Genomic DNA, 16583 nt, shown 5'->3' on the forward strand with positions numbered 1-16583 from the left:
TTGTAGCACTGGCTGGACATCTAGGAAGAGAAGACCTCAAGTAACCTGTTTTCATTCTGCATGTTTGTGTGCTGATTTCATTTGTGAGGAGCTTTAATTGAACTGAATTGACTTGCCTCAGGTGCTTTTTTGGAGAAAAAGTACAGTGCCTCACTTCATTCACACCACCATGCGACAATGAGGTATCTCGAACATATAGGGATTGCAATTTCTGCTGCTCAAGGGCATGTCTGGAACAAAACTTTGGAAATGTTAGCATGTAACCTTTTATGGCATTTCGAGGGGTGAGGCTACATTTGTGGGATTTTTGCAAACTTTTAAAAGGGAAATGAAATAGACAAAACGAGTAAAAAATAAAAATGGTGAACTTTTTTGGGGGTGGAGGGAGATTCTCCAATTTGGGCAATTCCAAATAGTGTGCTAACAGTTTGCAACGCGGTGGCTACTGTACGCAATGCACATTTGAATGGGTTGACACATCCAGACATCTCAACCAGCAATGGGCGTTTGGAAACGGTCGACACATTTTGTGCATTGTGATTGGCCAACATGTTGTAAACTCTCGGTGGCGCACAATTGTGAAATACCAGTCTTGCTCCCCTTGGATCCGCTCTTGGTGCTGCTTAGATCAGGAGATGCTACTACATGTATGTAAGCTGAATCACTGATGCTGCAACAAAGTACTTGATTCTGAAGTACTCATCAAATTTTTGCTCTGCAGTTGCTGTATATATTAATCCATTTTGAGATTTATTTTATTTCTGAAATGTCTTTTCGTCACTTTTCCAATAAAAAATGTACTTTGATTTAAATGAAACTAACTAATATAAGGTGTAATTATAACCTTTTGATAGCAATCATGAAATGAAAGGAAATGCATGATTTGTAGGAGATATTCTTTTGCCAAAAATGATAAGGTAGGTACCCCATTAAACTGCAAGAAAAGAGGAAAAAGATAGATAGAATTCAGTTATGCACTCAGAATTGATGATTTGAATTGCACTGAAAGTTTCCTTGTGTATTGCATAATGTTATTTAGCAGGACAGTTAAACAAAGGGGGGCTTTATCATTGAAGAATGAAGAGAATTTTAATGCACATTTAAAGAGAACAGGAAGCTCTGACACTGCGTGAATCGAGTGATTCTTTGACAAACTGAATATTGTGCAAAAAGCCAGCAGCAGGTGAAAACCGGCTACAGGTTACAAGACAATGGAAAATGTGTTTCACTCTGAAACCGTGAAATGGATGGCCCACCCATTGCCAATAGTAGCAAGGGCATTATGGTTACAGAGATATATTTGGCCGGTTAAAGTGCTAGTAAGCTTATCTAGCTTATTTTGGTTAATTCTTTAGTCTTCAACCATTTGTAAGCCTATTTGTAATCAATCTGTTTTGTACTGACTGGCCTTTTCCCTAAAATTAATTTTTTGTTGGGCTTGATTTCTTAGCTGTGATGAGAGTGGAATTCTGCTCATTTCCATTTTGTGATTACAGTGCTTTAGACCAGCTTGCTCACCAGTACACTCACATTGATGCATTTCCCCTCCTAAAGCAGCAGTGGGTTCCTAAGCTAAGCCCTGATTGGTCAAAAGTTGCATATCATCAGCATATACAACTGGTTGGTCAACTTTCTTTTCTTTGATTGGTCAAACTATGAATAATTAATGCCCTAATCCTTCTCAGAATCCAAGCTATCCGCCCTGAGCAGAAGCACCCCTCATCGGTTTAAAAGAGCCATGTTGGTCGGAAGTGCTCATTTTGTTGGCAGCAATGCAACTGCTGTGCTTATACATCATAGTCGTTCGTGAACCGGCTATGCACAGTTAGTACCAAAGCAATGATGTCTCACTAATGTACCCACATTGCATGCATTTAGCTATGTTCATGTAATCATTTTCCTTTATTCTGATTGGCCTGGCAGAGGGGTACTTAGTAATGCTGTGTATATTGTGCTGACATTATAATGTAAATAATCTCTATCCACTAATGTTTTTCCTTTTTTCTAATATTACAGAGGTTTTGATAAAATGATGTTTTATTTGTATTTTTCTCTTTGATGTGTAGTGTACATCGAGAACACAATACAAATGAACGACGGACGATAATCATGTAAATGTTATTTTTACATGCTAGAAAACTCCAACGAGCTATTTTTAAGTAGTATCAATAAGTTAAAAGTACTGAACATACATTATTTTTTTAAGTGCAGAGTTGGAAAGACTGGAGGCCTTGTCTAGTTTTCAGAATAAATAATTAAGAAGCAACCGCATAGGAAAATTGTATTTCGTAATGTGTTCCTGTGGTTTGTTCTCACATATTTATTTTTTTAGCAAATGTGGCATTATCAGATACATTGAATGGTGTTGGTGTGTGGAGAACGCTAGATTTTTTTTCACTTTCAAATGTAGCACAAGATTAAGACCACTTTACTTTCTCTCGTCCCCCTTTTCTTACACTTTCAATTCAATTCAACATTCAATTGTTTTACATTATCATCAGAGCCATGAGTTCCCAAGGCAGTCAGACAAAATGATTTAAGTACAGTGTATATATACGGACGTTTCTACAAAATGAAGGAAACTAGTGCATATGCAAATTTTGAAGGCGGTCGGAGCACTGAAGGGATCTGATTGGTTCATCAACAGATGTGGCAGGCAATTCTTTTGTACCTCGGCATCTTCAGGTGTGGCCGGTGTGCATATCATTGAAAAGCACAAAAAGATGGAATGTGCATTTGGGCGCGGATAGGCTTGCACAGATAGAGTGAGGTGTTGCACGTGCTTGCGGTGTGCGGGACTCCATTTTCAACACAGCAGCCCGCGGCTGGAAGTAAAACCACGTGAACATTTGCCTTGTTCTTGGCAGCCATCTTGAGCAAATGTCACCTTCATTCAAGTTGCTGTTGACAAGAACTTGCCGAATTTATTCTCCCAGCAACGTTTCTCCATCTTACGTTCATACTACAGTCGACAAGTGTTATGTGGCTGTTTATGTAAGTACTGCTATACGAGGTAAGTTCCGAAGGTAAGTTATTTGTTATTTTGGGGACGGGCATGACCCGTGATGCAGTCGCGACCCACGATGCAGTCGCGAGCCAAAAAAGCAATAAATAGTGAGATGTGCATAAATTGCTGCAAATGTTGAAACAGAAAGGGCCAGAATTGTACGTGTACTCATAGTAAAAGTGCACTCGGGTACAGAACACAAAAGAAGGTTGCTGAAAGCGTTTTGCCGTTTTCCTGTGAGGTTATGAATTTTTTTCCAAAATACTTTTGCAATAAGGTACAGAGTTGAACCAAGAATGTTGACCTGAACATTAATTGTGTGCTGGGGGGATGTGAATAGGCCTACGTTGAAGCCAAGAATACGGTCTTTGAAGTATTTGTACGTAGTCTTTGCATTTTAAATAATTCGCGATCCCAAAAAGGAAGATAATAACCTTTTATAGTTTGTTAAATGGAAAGGATCCAGTTGGGGCTACTGAGGTTTGTAAGTTTGGCAAGATTTTCAGAGGTTTTCTCAACTCATAAAAACATGAGTATTACCAATTGTGCAATGTAATAATTATGTACAAGCCAGTATGCAAGGACGGCTGTAGCCGGTATAGGCAGTGCAGCTGAAACTAAGCTGATTTTGAGGTCTTCAAATTAGTGCCGCGACCAAATCAGACAAAAAAATCTGTTTGTGCATATTCCGATAATGCTTGAATACAAAACCAAAAGCTTTTTTTTTTCCTCTTCACTGGAATAAGATAACTACGTTTGTGAGAATACCTGAGCCTTCACAACTACAGTAATTCCCACGATTAGGCCTACCCTGGGTGGGGATGTTGGCAGATTTTGTGAAGTGCCAAAGACCCAAGTGTATTTCCATTTGATTTTTCATACATCACTTTGAACTTGTATGAATTTTGTTTACCAGTATCTTTAAAGATACAAACATGAAACTTGCCTGGTTCTTCTCTCGTGTTGATTTTTAATTGGTTTGCACCTTATTTCTGTCACAGTTTCATTGAAATAGATCTTTGCATGGTATTGTTACAAGAATTGATCTTTTGGCTTCTGACACCGTGAAAAGATATGGTTTTGCTTTTTGCCATGTGTCTAGTGTATCCTGGTGACATACATGTATTTCCTGATAGTCTCGTAATTGCGTTGAACAAAATGTTGCTGTATACATTTCACATTTTGTGATGGCAATTGTTAGAAAACATTGATAATGACAATTTGACCCAGTAGAAAACCAAGTTGCATCAGAATCATTGGAAAGAGTTCCGTATATAGACAACACTTGATGCCCTTGTGCACAAACCTTATGAGACTTGTCTGAAAAACCTATGTTTTTCAAAGGAAATGTTTCAGAATTTTTCCCAGCAAAATTTCATTGTTTAGGACATCTTATCACTTTCTGGTGGGTGTTATGATATTTTAAGGGTAAATAAGTGTTGTCTGTATATGGAACTCTTTCCCTTGCATTCACTGCCAAAACATCGGCTTCACCGAACCGTGCATTTTCTTTCAAGCCATATCCCTTGTATTGTGCACGGTAAAACAGAAATTTAGAAAAAGTTGCTTCCAACAATATTTTGGGTTTGGATAATATTTGGACATTGAGTGAGTTTGGGTTATCTTATAAATTTGGGGACCATTTTTCATGTGTTATTACATTTGACATCAATTTGAAAAAAGGTTTAGAACATATTTTAAAATTTGTAAGCGATTAAGTGATGCAAATTGCCCTCCAAACAAATAAAAACAGTTTGAAATGGGTGTCAATGATTTGTCAATATCAAAATACACAGGTCAGGTGTAGCAGGGATGCAAATGTCACACTTTTGGACTCTGAATTTACAGAGCGACCTGTTTCCGAAACTACTTTCTGAAAAAAACTCAATTTCAGATCTTTAAAAAAATTGCTGTCACTTTCATAAAGCAAATTAAATTCCAAGACTAAAATTTAAAACAAGATGATTTCCCTCTTTAAAATGGGATGGAAAAAAACTTATTTGTTGGGATTTCCATTTTATGTACAAAAGACAAAATTCTGAATCCAACAAGCGTATGCATAATTTCAATGGTCCCCAGGGGTTAGGATTTTAAACTTTATTGTTGAGGAAAGTATATCTACCTGAAATATAACCTGAGTTGGAAAAAAGTGAGCAGTGCTTGTTACAGAAACTGGGAAACTGTCTTCATTTGTTGTTCCTTTGCGACATAAAAATATTTGATACTAAACAGTTATTTTGTTGGGTAGAACAACACCACGCAGTGGTTTGATAATTCAGTGCAGAATTTCGTGTAAGTTTTTGGGGTCTTTAATGCTTTTAAGAATAATTTGACACATTTCCACAACTTCTTGGATAAAACGATAAATGCGCACCTGTAAACTTTGTTATCTTATCAATAAGATGGCATTCTGGGTGTCACCAAGGTTTTTACCCGTACCTTTTTTATGAGGGGATTTGGGGGCGGGCGGGCGGGTAAAGCACTCATCAACAATGAATCTGTAAACAGTAACCATTAACAATGAAAGGGGGTCAATTTCTTTTTTTTAAAAGCAACTTGGCGCTTTTCATCTCTTTAATTTAACCCTAACAGTCCCAAATCCTCCAATTTCAATACGATTTTACATACACCCTAGGGGGTCAGAGTTAATTTTTTTTTTTACTTTTGTCAACATCTTTTTTTCCGTTTTCCTCCCATATTGTAGGGGAAGCCCCGTTGCCCATCCCAGTTATGCCTATCCATTCTATTTATCTAATTGATATGCAAGTGGATAAACTGTTTAATTAGCTTATCACTGCTAACACGTCTGCATTTTTGTTGGCATCAAACTGTTCAGCAAAATAGTTAGTAAAATTCATAGCACTCAAATGATTTATTATGTTGCAGAAATTGCTACTGCCTTCAACCACCCCTCCAGGGTGTGTGCTAAATTAATTTGAAATTGGAGGATTCAAGACTGTTGGGGTCAGTTGTCAAACTGCTTTTAAACTGGAACATTAGCAAATTATGTTGAAAAGCTCTCCCTTTTTGGATGTTTAAAATAGACTTAACTCGTCAGACATTTAGTGCAAAAATCAGTTTCCTGATGCCTTTTCCAGCCAAGATTTTTCCTGGCAGAATAGTCAAACTTTATTTTGAAGTACATGACCCCTGGCTCCAACAGTTTGCTGCAGTATTGCTACTTGCACTACATGTAAATGTTTGTGTATGTGTACTCTTTAAATCGGAGTGAAAAAGGGATGATGTAATAGAGGGAAAATTACTCTGAACTTGGATCTATAAATGGTTGGAAAAACTCCTTTCAATGGAGACTTCAGTAGAATCTCAATCTGTTTGATTAAATTTCACTCAAATTTGTTTTGTGTGTAGTTTCAATCACAGGGAGTGAATTTCCCCTGAAATGGAGTAAAATTTTCACTTCTTGGAGTATACAAAATGTAGTCCCTATGCAATTTTTGATTTGGGGATTTGGGGTTGGGTTTATTTTACTTTATTTGCCATTATTGGACATTTGTGTGAACCTACTCTTACGGGCATGCATTAAAAAGAAACCATGTTTGTTGAGGTCCAGATGTTATGACATCATATGGTTGTAATCTTGAATCCACTATGAGAGACTGAAATTCCCTCTGTTGCTTAAGACTTTCAGGAGACGGTGTCTTTTGTGGAAAGCAGAATGCTCAGACGTGGTCAGCTCTTTTGAGAGCGTGTCATGGAGAGGTTATAACAGGTCAACTACTGATCCTATCAAGATGGTAGACGGTGCACTTGTGTTTCTGATATCTAACTTCATCTAGAACTTACGAAAGAGTAAAGTAACTTTCCAGCATCCAGAAATCTGTGAGAGGTCATCACAGGGGCATCTCCACCGGTAGCAAATGGAGACCTGATAACATCTGCCATGATAACATCTCTCCACTGATAGGAAAGGATGGCCTGAGACAGTTCATTACTGATGTCACTCTATAGTGTCAAATGGAAACCTTGAGACAGTTTGTCACTGTCACTCCAGCCACTAGCAAATGGAGACTAATGACACTTCTACATCATGCCTATCTCCAGTCAGTAGTAAATGGAGATCTCAGATAGTTCTTCGCTGATGTTGTTCCTGCTACTAGCAAACGCAGACCTGTGATGATCGTTGCTGTGCTGTCTCCGGTCACATGTGGAAATGTGAGACGGTTCATCACTGACGTCACTCCAGCCGCTAGCAAATGGAGACCTTTTCTTGACTGTCACCATGCCATCTCTCCAGCCGCATGTGGAGCTGTGAGACAGTTCTTCACTGACATCACTCAAGCCATTGGCAAATGGAGACCTGGGACAATTCATCACCATGACATCTCTCCAAGCAGTGGCAAATGGAGACTTTTGGCAGTTTGTTGATCACTCCCAAAAAGCAGATCGGAATCCTGTGACATCTCCTTCTAGCCGTAAATGGAGACCTGTGACTTTTCATTACCACGACATCTCCTTCCCATTACCAAATGTCCATCCAACCTCTCCACCTGGCAGTACCTCTTGGAAACCCATGGCAGTTTGTCAGAAATCATCATCACAGTAACTTCTCTCATCCAAGTACCAAAATTGATTTTAGTTTAGCCATGTGACTATGAAAAAAGCAAGAAGCCCGACCTCTTAAACTGGTTTCTTTTTCTTGTGCAATTGTATTGGCATACAGAAGTGTGCAGCCATATGAGTGGGTTTCATTAACAGTTCAACCCTGAAAAAGTCGTGTCTTAGAAACTGGATATAATTTGGGAATTATCTTTGTATAAGATTTTGAAGTAGATGCATGTTGTATGATAGATTTCTGGAAAGGCCTTACATCAGGGTGTTAGTTGGGAACTTTACCCTGCTGATGGATACAGTGTGACTGTTTCTTGACCTTATTTTCTTTGGGAGATGGGATAGGGTAATAGGACATACATGTATATTTCAGGAAAATGTTCATATATAATAATATCAGTGCTAATAGAGTGTTTAATACTATAAAGTCTCTATGGTGCTGTATTATATTTCTAAGAGTAAAATTAATATACAAAGTGCACTGCTAAAAATGCTTGACAGAAATTCTTATTTTGAGACCACATTTTCTTGGCCGTTTCTAAATGTAAGAAAAAAATTTCAAGAAAACTTTTCTTGTTTCATCCCCTTGAGAATTTTTCTTGAAAGTGAAGCAAAAACATTGGTCTGAGGATGAGATGCCTTTGTATCATTTATAGCAATGTGAGATCAACATGCTTTTACTGATATCATTTGTGATGCAATCAAGCAGACTGATTCTTTTTTTTTGCTCTGGTCAATTTTTCTTTATACATTTGAAAGAAACAATGCCAGTTTTATTGCTATGAAAATTCTGTGTTGATACAAGCCTTGGTTCACAAGTTGTGGTAGTTTAGACAGAAAAAAGTGTCCATGGTAAAAATAATCCAACAAATGACACATTTTGCTTAATTGCATCATATTTGTTTTTGACATTGAAGTACTGAATCCTCCAATTTTAGTGTAGTTTTTCACACCCTAGAAGGTTAAAAGCTCATTTTTTGGTATTTTGTCTTTTATTTACAAATTTTGAAAAAGATATTTTAGAAGGTTTGAAAATTCTTTTGAACATTAATTTTCTATTGTAGGGATTTAAGGGCTATTCATTTTTTCATCATTTTTGTGGGTGTTCAAAACCATACACCTAGGGAGTGTATGTTTTTCAAAAAATGTTAAAAATGTTGTGCTTCTTAGCACAGACATCATCATGGTTTTTCTTTTCTAGTTTGTACTTTCTTGGAAGGGGAGAGGTCCAAAAAGAGTCCTCTTTATGTGCGCACGAAAATGATGAAAGAATGAATGTCCCTCAGGTACATGCATTTAAACATGTAAACTGCCCAATCTCAGGAATACATGCATATTCTTCATTGTGGTTTCATTGAACAAGACCAGGCTGTTAGGTGCATTTCTGTCCATTTTTAATTTTTGGTAAGGGATTTAAGTACATTTTTCTGATTTCAATCAAATGTCTGGATTTTTGTCGGTGCATGTAGTCCTTCAAATTTTTTTTTTACAGTGAAACAACATAAATTGATCTTTAAAATGAGATGGGCGTGGGTATGATTCCAACTTTTTTGGAGGAGAGGTTGTCTCGACTTGTGGTATTTAGATACTTGTGTACAAAACATTCAGCTTTTCTTAATGTTGGCTTCAAACTTTGTAAGGGATTTAGGTAGATGCATGTCATATGCTGTATCCCTGGAATGGCCTCACATCAGGGTGTCAGTTGGGAACAAGACCTGACTGGCGGATACAGTTTTGATGCGTCTTTATACCTATTTTTGTTGGGAAGGGATTGATGCAAATTTGTTGATGTGATTTAATGCCAGTATCAAAGTGAAAACTGTTGACATGCCTGTTTTTGTAATTTAAGCCGTTCTTCAATTTTACTGAGTTACGGAATGGGATGTAGTTGATGTGAAAATCATTTCTAGTCTTTCATTTTTCTATTGATCCAGTTGAAATTTTGTATGCGCATGGCAAAAAGCAAAAGTCATTTTAATCCTCAGTGGTATTCAGAGGAATAACCTGTGTATGGACTTCAGGTCTTTAGCAGCATTGCATGATGTGTGACAGAAATACACTTCCATCTACAAGTTCTAAATCTGTAAATCACTTGAGAGGAACATTTCTCTTCGTGTTACTACTGTTTTGCATGGCATGATTGATCAGGTATCCATTTCAAATGCATGAAGTTGCTCTGAGAAAGAGAACTTTAGTCCCTCTAAATTCAACAGATTTGACTGTTTTCAAAATGCTATTGACCCATCTGCCTGTAGCACCTTGACACATGTAACGAAACCAATTTTCATATTGCTTCATATTCACTGTACCTGCATATTGTTTTCCAAACTGACATTCTAACCTTCTTCAGCTGGATCCAAGTGTTATTTCAAGTGACAAAATAATGGCCCTTAATATCGTGGATTAATTGAATCATTTTATACTGAAGCCGCGATTCCTACAAGGCAGGGTACAGGAACAGATGTCGAAATTTTTGATCAACCACATTTGTTGTTTAGACGAATAAGTGAAAGAGACTGGAGCAAGTGTTCAATACATGTGTCATTCTTTCCATGCATGATGAATACTTCATATCACTGAAGTTGCTTTGCTCTAAAACAGCAAATGTGACCTCCAAAATATTCCATGAAGAACACAAATAATCAGCGAGCTTATTTGCTTGGAAATAAAAACTTAAGATGTGTTAGCACGCTTATTTTCACCTGTGCTCTGTGACATCCTCTGAAGCACTTTTGCGCAGACGTTTTGTGAGCACAGGCTGATTGAAACTTTCAAAACAGTAAGATGAAGGCTTGTTCCCGTACCCTGCCTAAAAATAAAGTAGTACTTCAAGAAACTCACTGTTTTCTCTCTATCTCTGCTTGACTTCAGAAACTTGATTTTGGACAGCAGCAAACATCTGAGTGAAGTGCAATACAAAGGGGCCTGAGATGTCACCAATAACATCCAAGATGGCACCACTGACATCCAAGATGGCACCACTGATGTCCAAGAGATCGGCTGCCTAGAGATTGACTGGATGGATACATTTTGGCTAAGGGCAAATCCATGGCAACGGCTTTGGGCATTTCTCAGTGCATTTTCAACAATCAGTTAATGTCTGAAGTATTGGTATTTAAGTCAAACAGTCTAAAGGGAGTTTCTTCATACTTTTCATGATGTACCCCGACTCCCTCGTGTGTGTGTGTGTATTCAGGAGATCACAGGATTTAGCCTTCTCTTGGTAAGTTCCAGCAGGGAATAAATTGACCCAGTTGGTACAAAGCTCAGAAAAATACGAGGGTTTTAAATTGCAATCGATTTATGTTAAATGCATCAGTGTGGGTTTATACCATCCACTTCAATTCAGTCACTGATGGAATGTATTTGTTGCCATGGATTTGCTTGTAATATGGACTGTTTTACGCTTGGAGTAGGTTTGGAGCCAGGCACATGTACATGGACTTTCACGCAAAGAAAGCTGTAAATTTTCCACCTTTCTGTCATTGACTAAAAGGCACAGTCATTTACGTACATGCAGCCTTCCATCTCCAGTTACTTGGCAGGATCAACTTTTTTGGACAAATACATGTATTGGAGTAAAAAAAAAAAAAAAATAACATGATAATCAGGACAAGCACCTCACGTTAATGCTGTCATGTGCCTGGTTCAGTTCTTTTTTTATCTGAAAAATAGTTTTTGGATGCTCTGCGAACAGTGTTTTACTGTGTATAAATGTATCTACACCAGCACATCAAACTACAAGTTCTTATTTGCTTTTTAGGCTGGAACTATAGATTGAAATGGAATCGTTGACATTGTGCATGAAACACGTATATCACTTCTGTTGCATTTAGGTACCTGCTTGATTAGGTTATTGGAATGTCATAGCCTTTCTTAATGGAAATGTGACATCAAAATCATCTGAAATTAGGAGTTATCTTTTGCGGTTAATAAAACGTCATTAGCAAAATGTTTTTCTGTGAATGTATAACAGATGAATACTTTGAATCAAATGTCTTAAATTGGTTCTTTTTAAGACAGCACTTTGAGATGAGGCTCTACTTTGTGAATGATTTGTTTTTGGTGATACATTAAGCTCTTCTTTATGTCAAAAACCTTATGCCAGACTTATCGGCAAATTTCTATAAGTCACTGTCTTGTGGGTCTTCAGTATGGACTTAGTTTCAGCGAGTTTGAAATGAACAAAATCCAATGATTAGTTGTTTTGTTAATAAGGTATGATGTGCTGGTGTAGAGTTTCTTTGTATTGATTGCTGAATTAAATTGTTTTCTTGTGTGTGTGCTGTGTGTTCACTTGGTCTGCTGCCTTTTTTACAAGTATGCAATGGACTTTAAAAGTGCACGCACAAAAACCAGAAATAAAACAAGCACTGCAGATGGTACTGAGAACAAGTTATAAATTAGCTTCAATTGAAAAAATCTCTTTTTCACAAACCCAAATTCAGCCCTCTGTTATCTTTCAGCACTTGTTTTTTTATATGAACTTTTGCAAACATTTACATTGTAAAAAAGGCAGCAGGCTCGTTGTCTATTTGCATAAAGGGTGGGGTGGGGTGAGAAGTTTGTGTCCAGCTGTAAATGCGCACTGCACCAAGGGTTGTATGGAATTGTCATTTTCGCGAGTGTGCAGACAAGCATTGTCGGGAAAAAAAGGTCAAAAGTTTTCTTTTCAGTGCTTTATTTTTGATGGGGCTTTTTTTCTATTTGTCTTCTCTTTTTGGCTATCAAACAAGAAGTGTTTTGTACACTCGCAAAATTGATAAACCCAAAACTGAAGGTTTTTGTAATTGATGCGTGTAGTTTTAAATGATCAGCATGTTGAAAGAGCGCCCTCAATTTCATTTCAGTCTTGGCGCAGTGTACATGTTGGAACTTCCTATATATGGAGATCTGACAAAGTTGTTTTGTTTCCAATGTATTTATTACTATTTGAATAAAAGTATGAACTTGGTATTGAACTTGAACTTGGTACTGAACTTGAACTTGGCATTGAACTTGAAAAGAGTGACCAAAAAAAAAGCACCCTAGCGCATACAAGTCCCCCCTGGTGTGGGCCGCGTGTTCCCCGCCCACAGACACCAACAGGTCCAGTGAGTTGCCCACTGCATTAACTCGTGATCAGTTGTTCTTGATGTGTACAAACTCCCCTGATCGTAAATGCCCAAGTTGACTGCAACATGGTAAGGATCGCATTAACTCCGACAACCAGTTTACTTTCTACGCAGCAGATGTTAATGTATTTCAACAACTCCACAACAATTGCAAATAAAGGAACACTCTCACACTTACGTGCAACTGCCTCGCTTGGATATTGTCTGAATGTTCACTGTTACATTGCAGGATTTGATGTGAATCAAATGAAGCATTTCACGAAATGGTTACTTTCTGCGAGTGTTCTCAGATGCATTTTGATGTTCGTCAGACTTCAAGGCTATAAATGCTGGCCCCAAACTGTGGATAAACTTTCATAGTTTAAACTCCTAAAACCAAGCCATTTGTTAGACAATATGTCCCATCAGTGAGAACTAGACTGACTAGTCAAAAGAGTAAGAAGACAGTGCCACCACAAAAAAACATGCATTGTCTCAGTGCTCGGCAATTTAGTTTCAGATTTATAAATGTGCCATAAATGCACAAGGAATAAATCATATGGTTAGTCAACATTAACACTTTTTGAACTGAGTTTTTCACTTGTAGCTGTTTCCTTTCTTCGACTGATTTAGGCTCTTTTGATTTCCAAATTACAGCTGAAGTGTTTATCAGAATGCTGTAGCTGCAAACTAAATTGTGATGATCCAATGACACATGTATTATTCAAAACTCTTCACAACAGAAGGTTTAACGCTTCACGTTTTCCAGCGGTTACTTGCCACGTCACCACAAACCGGGTGCAAGGGGAGTACAGACACTCGGAATCTGGTCTCTACACAACTGCCAAACTCTTGAGAAGCTCAAGAGAAGCACATTTTGCTCAAAACCAAATATGCCAACAATGGAAAACGTGTATTTGTTTAGAATCCTGCATTTGCGTGCTTGCAACATGATTGCACAACAATCCACAGTTGTTTTTCCCTTTCACGATTTGCACAGTGTTTTTTCTGCTGAAGTCCAAACGTATGTGCTCTTGTGAATACCCACGTTGCTCTGTGACCAGGTGGACAATGTGGTAGCAATCTGCCTGTTGGTATCTGTAGAAACTATGGCATCTGGCAACACAGGGTTGGCCTGTCCCGTACTCCATGCTAAATTTAATTGAAGTTTTCATTAATTCATGCACTTTACAATTACATCCTCATGTGTTGTTCTAATAAACCCTTACAATCTCATGGCAGTTTGGTGTACACTGGTCTACATAATTACAGTTATTGCCCATTCTCACATGCTCACCTAAACAGGGTCCAGAAAAATCCACAATTGCCTCTAGAAGCTGATGTGAAGTGGATTTTATGACATCAACAGTTTAATGTTAAGTTACAATCTGACCTCAACTTGGTCATTCAGCCGTAACTAGTTCAGAATCCTGCATTTTCAAACCAAACAAGTAACCTGGTTTGAGCACAGCTAATTACAGTTTGCCAACAAGTTGAGAAACCAACAAGACTGCGGTGTTGAATTCACTGTACCTGCCCCGTTGGGGCAGTTATTGGTACATGATTGTGCTTCAGAGTCTTGCCAAGATGAGGCTAGGGAAAGGAATATTGCACAGATTGTGCGACTGACTCTGAAGAGTCGGTATGTTGGCATTTGGCTGCAATTTGAAAGTGCAGTGATACATCTGGCGCCTGTCAAAAGTACAGTCTTCTGCAAGAAATAACGGCATCAGCAAGAGGCCAAGTCGGCAGTGAAGACTGTTCTCAAGGCTGTCAAATGACTTTTGAAGGAATCAATTGTAAACTGATGGACAGATGATTAGGCCTATCTACAGGATGTGTGCGATATGCAGACAAGTAATTTCTGGGCAATCACCAGAACTGAATAGCATACTGTTTACGTTTTAAATTGCTCTTTTTGAAGTAAAACATACATTTTCTGTAGTTTCCCAACAAGTTTTCTGTCTCAATGGCAGTATAAGAAGAAATGCAGTCTTTTCATGGCTCTTTTTGCACATAATGAGACTGAAGGAGTGCACACAAAGACGAAATGCGAGAGAAGGTGCACATACCATACATGTACTTGAATGGATGCCAAATTCACAAACTTTTTTTTTTTTCATTTTAGACGTACAAGCCTATCTGTTAAATGTCAGCAACTGTGGATTTTTCTGGAGCCTGCTTAGTAATTTGACTTTTGACAATATGATCTCAATTCCTGTAAAGTGCTTTTTTACAGGAAAATTTATCAGTGAAAACACCAAACCATCCTGTTTTAAAAACAGGGAACAGCAAGAGAGGAAACCTCAAAAACCTGACTTAATTTACAAATTTTGCAAACCCTTCAAGACCAAATAAATTCACTAATCTATGATAAGCATTTTTCAACAACCATACAAGTATTTAGCGTCTTTCAAAACACATTTTAGCCGAGAATTTTTTGACAAAATTCTCTTCAAGAGAAAACTTATTTTTTGTCATACATACTGTACACGTACATTAAAACACTTATGTGCTCTGAAATATTCATTAAAAAAAGTCTCAGAGAAGGACGACCTGCTGTTTTATTTCTGCATCCTGCAATTGCTGCAATGAATTATTGGTAACAATTTTGTATTCAACCATGCCATACACAAAGACCACTCTCTAAAGAAAGTAACCTCTGACAAGTCATCTTTTTTGAAAGTTGCACATTTTGGCAAGTTCTGACCAAATATTTTGAGGGATGACCCCAGTAGAGTGAATCCTGTCCACTGTTACTGTTCTTCACTTCAAACCTTATCTTGTGGCCTACACTTTTTATTTCAGTTGTTGGTAATTCAGTTCAGTCAACACGTGTAATGCTTTGCAACAAGACTAACTAGTGGAGCCAACATGCTGATGTCAAGATCAAAGCCGCCTAACTTAGTCGACTGTAAAAGAATCTATTCCTTATCCAATAATCAAAATCCTACCCACAATCTAATGCTAATGTACCCTAATGCAGCCGATTTCACAAAACGTGGCGTAACTTTGAACCCTGCGTAAGCCTTGGGGCACAAACTTATGCCCTAGCTGCGCAATATGCTTAAATTTGATGTCATGAAAAGTTGCATAGATGCGCCACGTTTTAATAGTATTCAATTTCTCGGACAAGGACAAAAACGGCTTTTACAATGGCTGTTCTTTTCCAATATAACAGCAGTCATCAAACAGTTGTCGAATCACATCCGTCTGCCATTTTAAAAGAGTTTTCGTCTTTTCTTCCTCGGAACTGGACAAAAAGTTTCAAAGTTTTCTCACAGCCAAACAAGGCTATTATGATCTTCTAGAACAAAGTTGTCCGTTTCTCGTATAATCCTTCATAAGTTCAGCAGTGATGAGGCTTAACCGGACCAGATAAGCGAGTCAAATCATTCCACTCGCTTCGTTTGACACAACTCACGCCACCTAAAATGACTGCCTAATTTACACCATAATTTGTTGTGTAAGTCGCGGACTTACACAGTATGTACGTTTCCTGAAATCGGTCTTAATTTGTTGCACAACTTACACAATAAAACGTGGTACATGGTGCATTTGATGCATGGAGTGTGATAGTCTTCAGTCCAAGGCAATACCAAGTAGTTACTAGTTTTATTTTAGCTGTTAACTGTCCCCAGCTCAATTCTTCAGTTTAATTCCCAAAAATTACGATGCCAACAGCAGCATTTCAAGGTTTCACAAAGAAAAACAATGAAATGCCTAGTTGGTAATGAATATTTTGAGGTTTAACAAAATTCCACGAAGCAGCAATCATGACTGATACTTTATCTACTAATCTCTCAGAGGGTTTTTGATTGTAAACTTTTTGATTGCAAATTAAGACAGAAATCTTCTTAGTTCAGAACAATCGGTAGAAATCAGGGACACAGGGTGTCAACTAAAACTGCATG

The 16583-nt window shown here is 37.9% G+C and overlaps 1 long non-coding RNA gene across 2 annotated transcripts; it reads left to right on the forward strand.

The window, feature by feature from the left end:
- Window positions 1–2652: 2652 nt before the first annotated feature.
- Window positions 2653–12543, forward strand: LOC110975905 (uncharacterized). 2 transcript variants are annotated; one of them, XR_015424344.1, is made up of 2 exons: window positions 2653–7585; window positions 10448–12543. It is a non-coding gene; the product is annotated as an uncharacterized LOC110975905 (long non-coding RNA). The 2 variants fall into 2 exon arrangements; XR_002597775.2 differs by having other exon boundaries at window positions 2653–3013.
- The last annotated feature ends 4040 nt before the right edge of the window (window positions 12544–16583 follow it).

This window comes from Acanthaster planci, linkage group LG02 (genome assembly GCF_054643075.1).
Source record: "Acanthaster planci isolate LZ-2023a linkage group LG02, COTS_SCS, whole genome shotgun sequence".
Taxonomy (NCBI): Eukaryota; Metazoa; Echinodermata; class Asteroidea; order Valvatida; family Acanthasteridae; genus Acanthaster; species Acanthaster planci.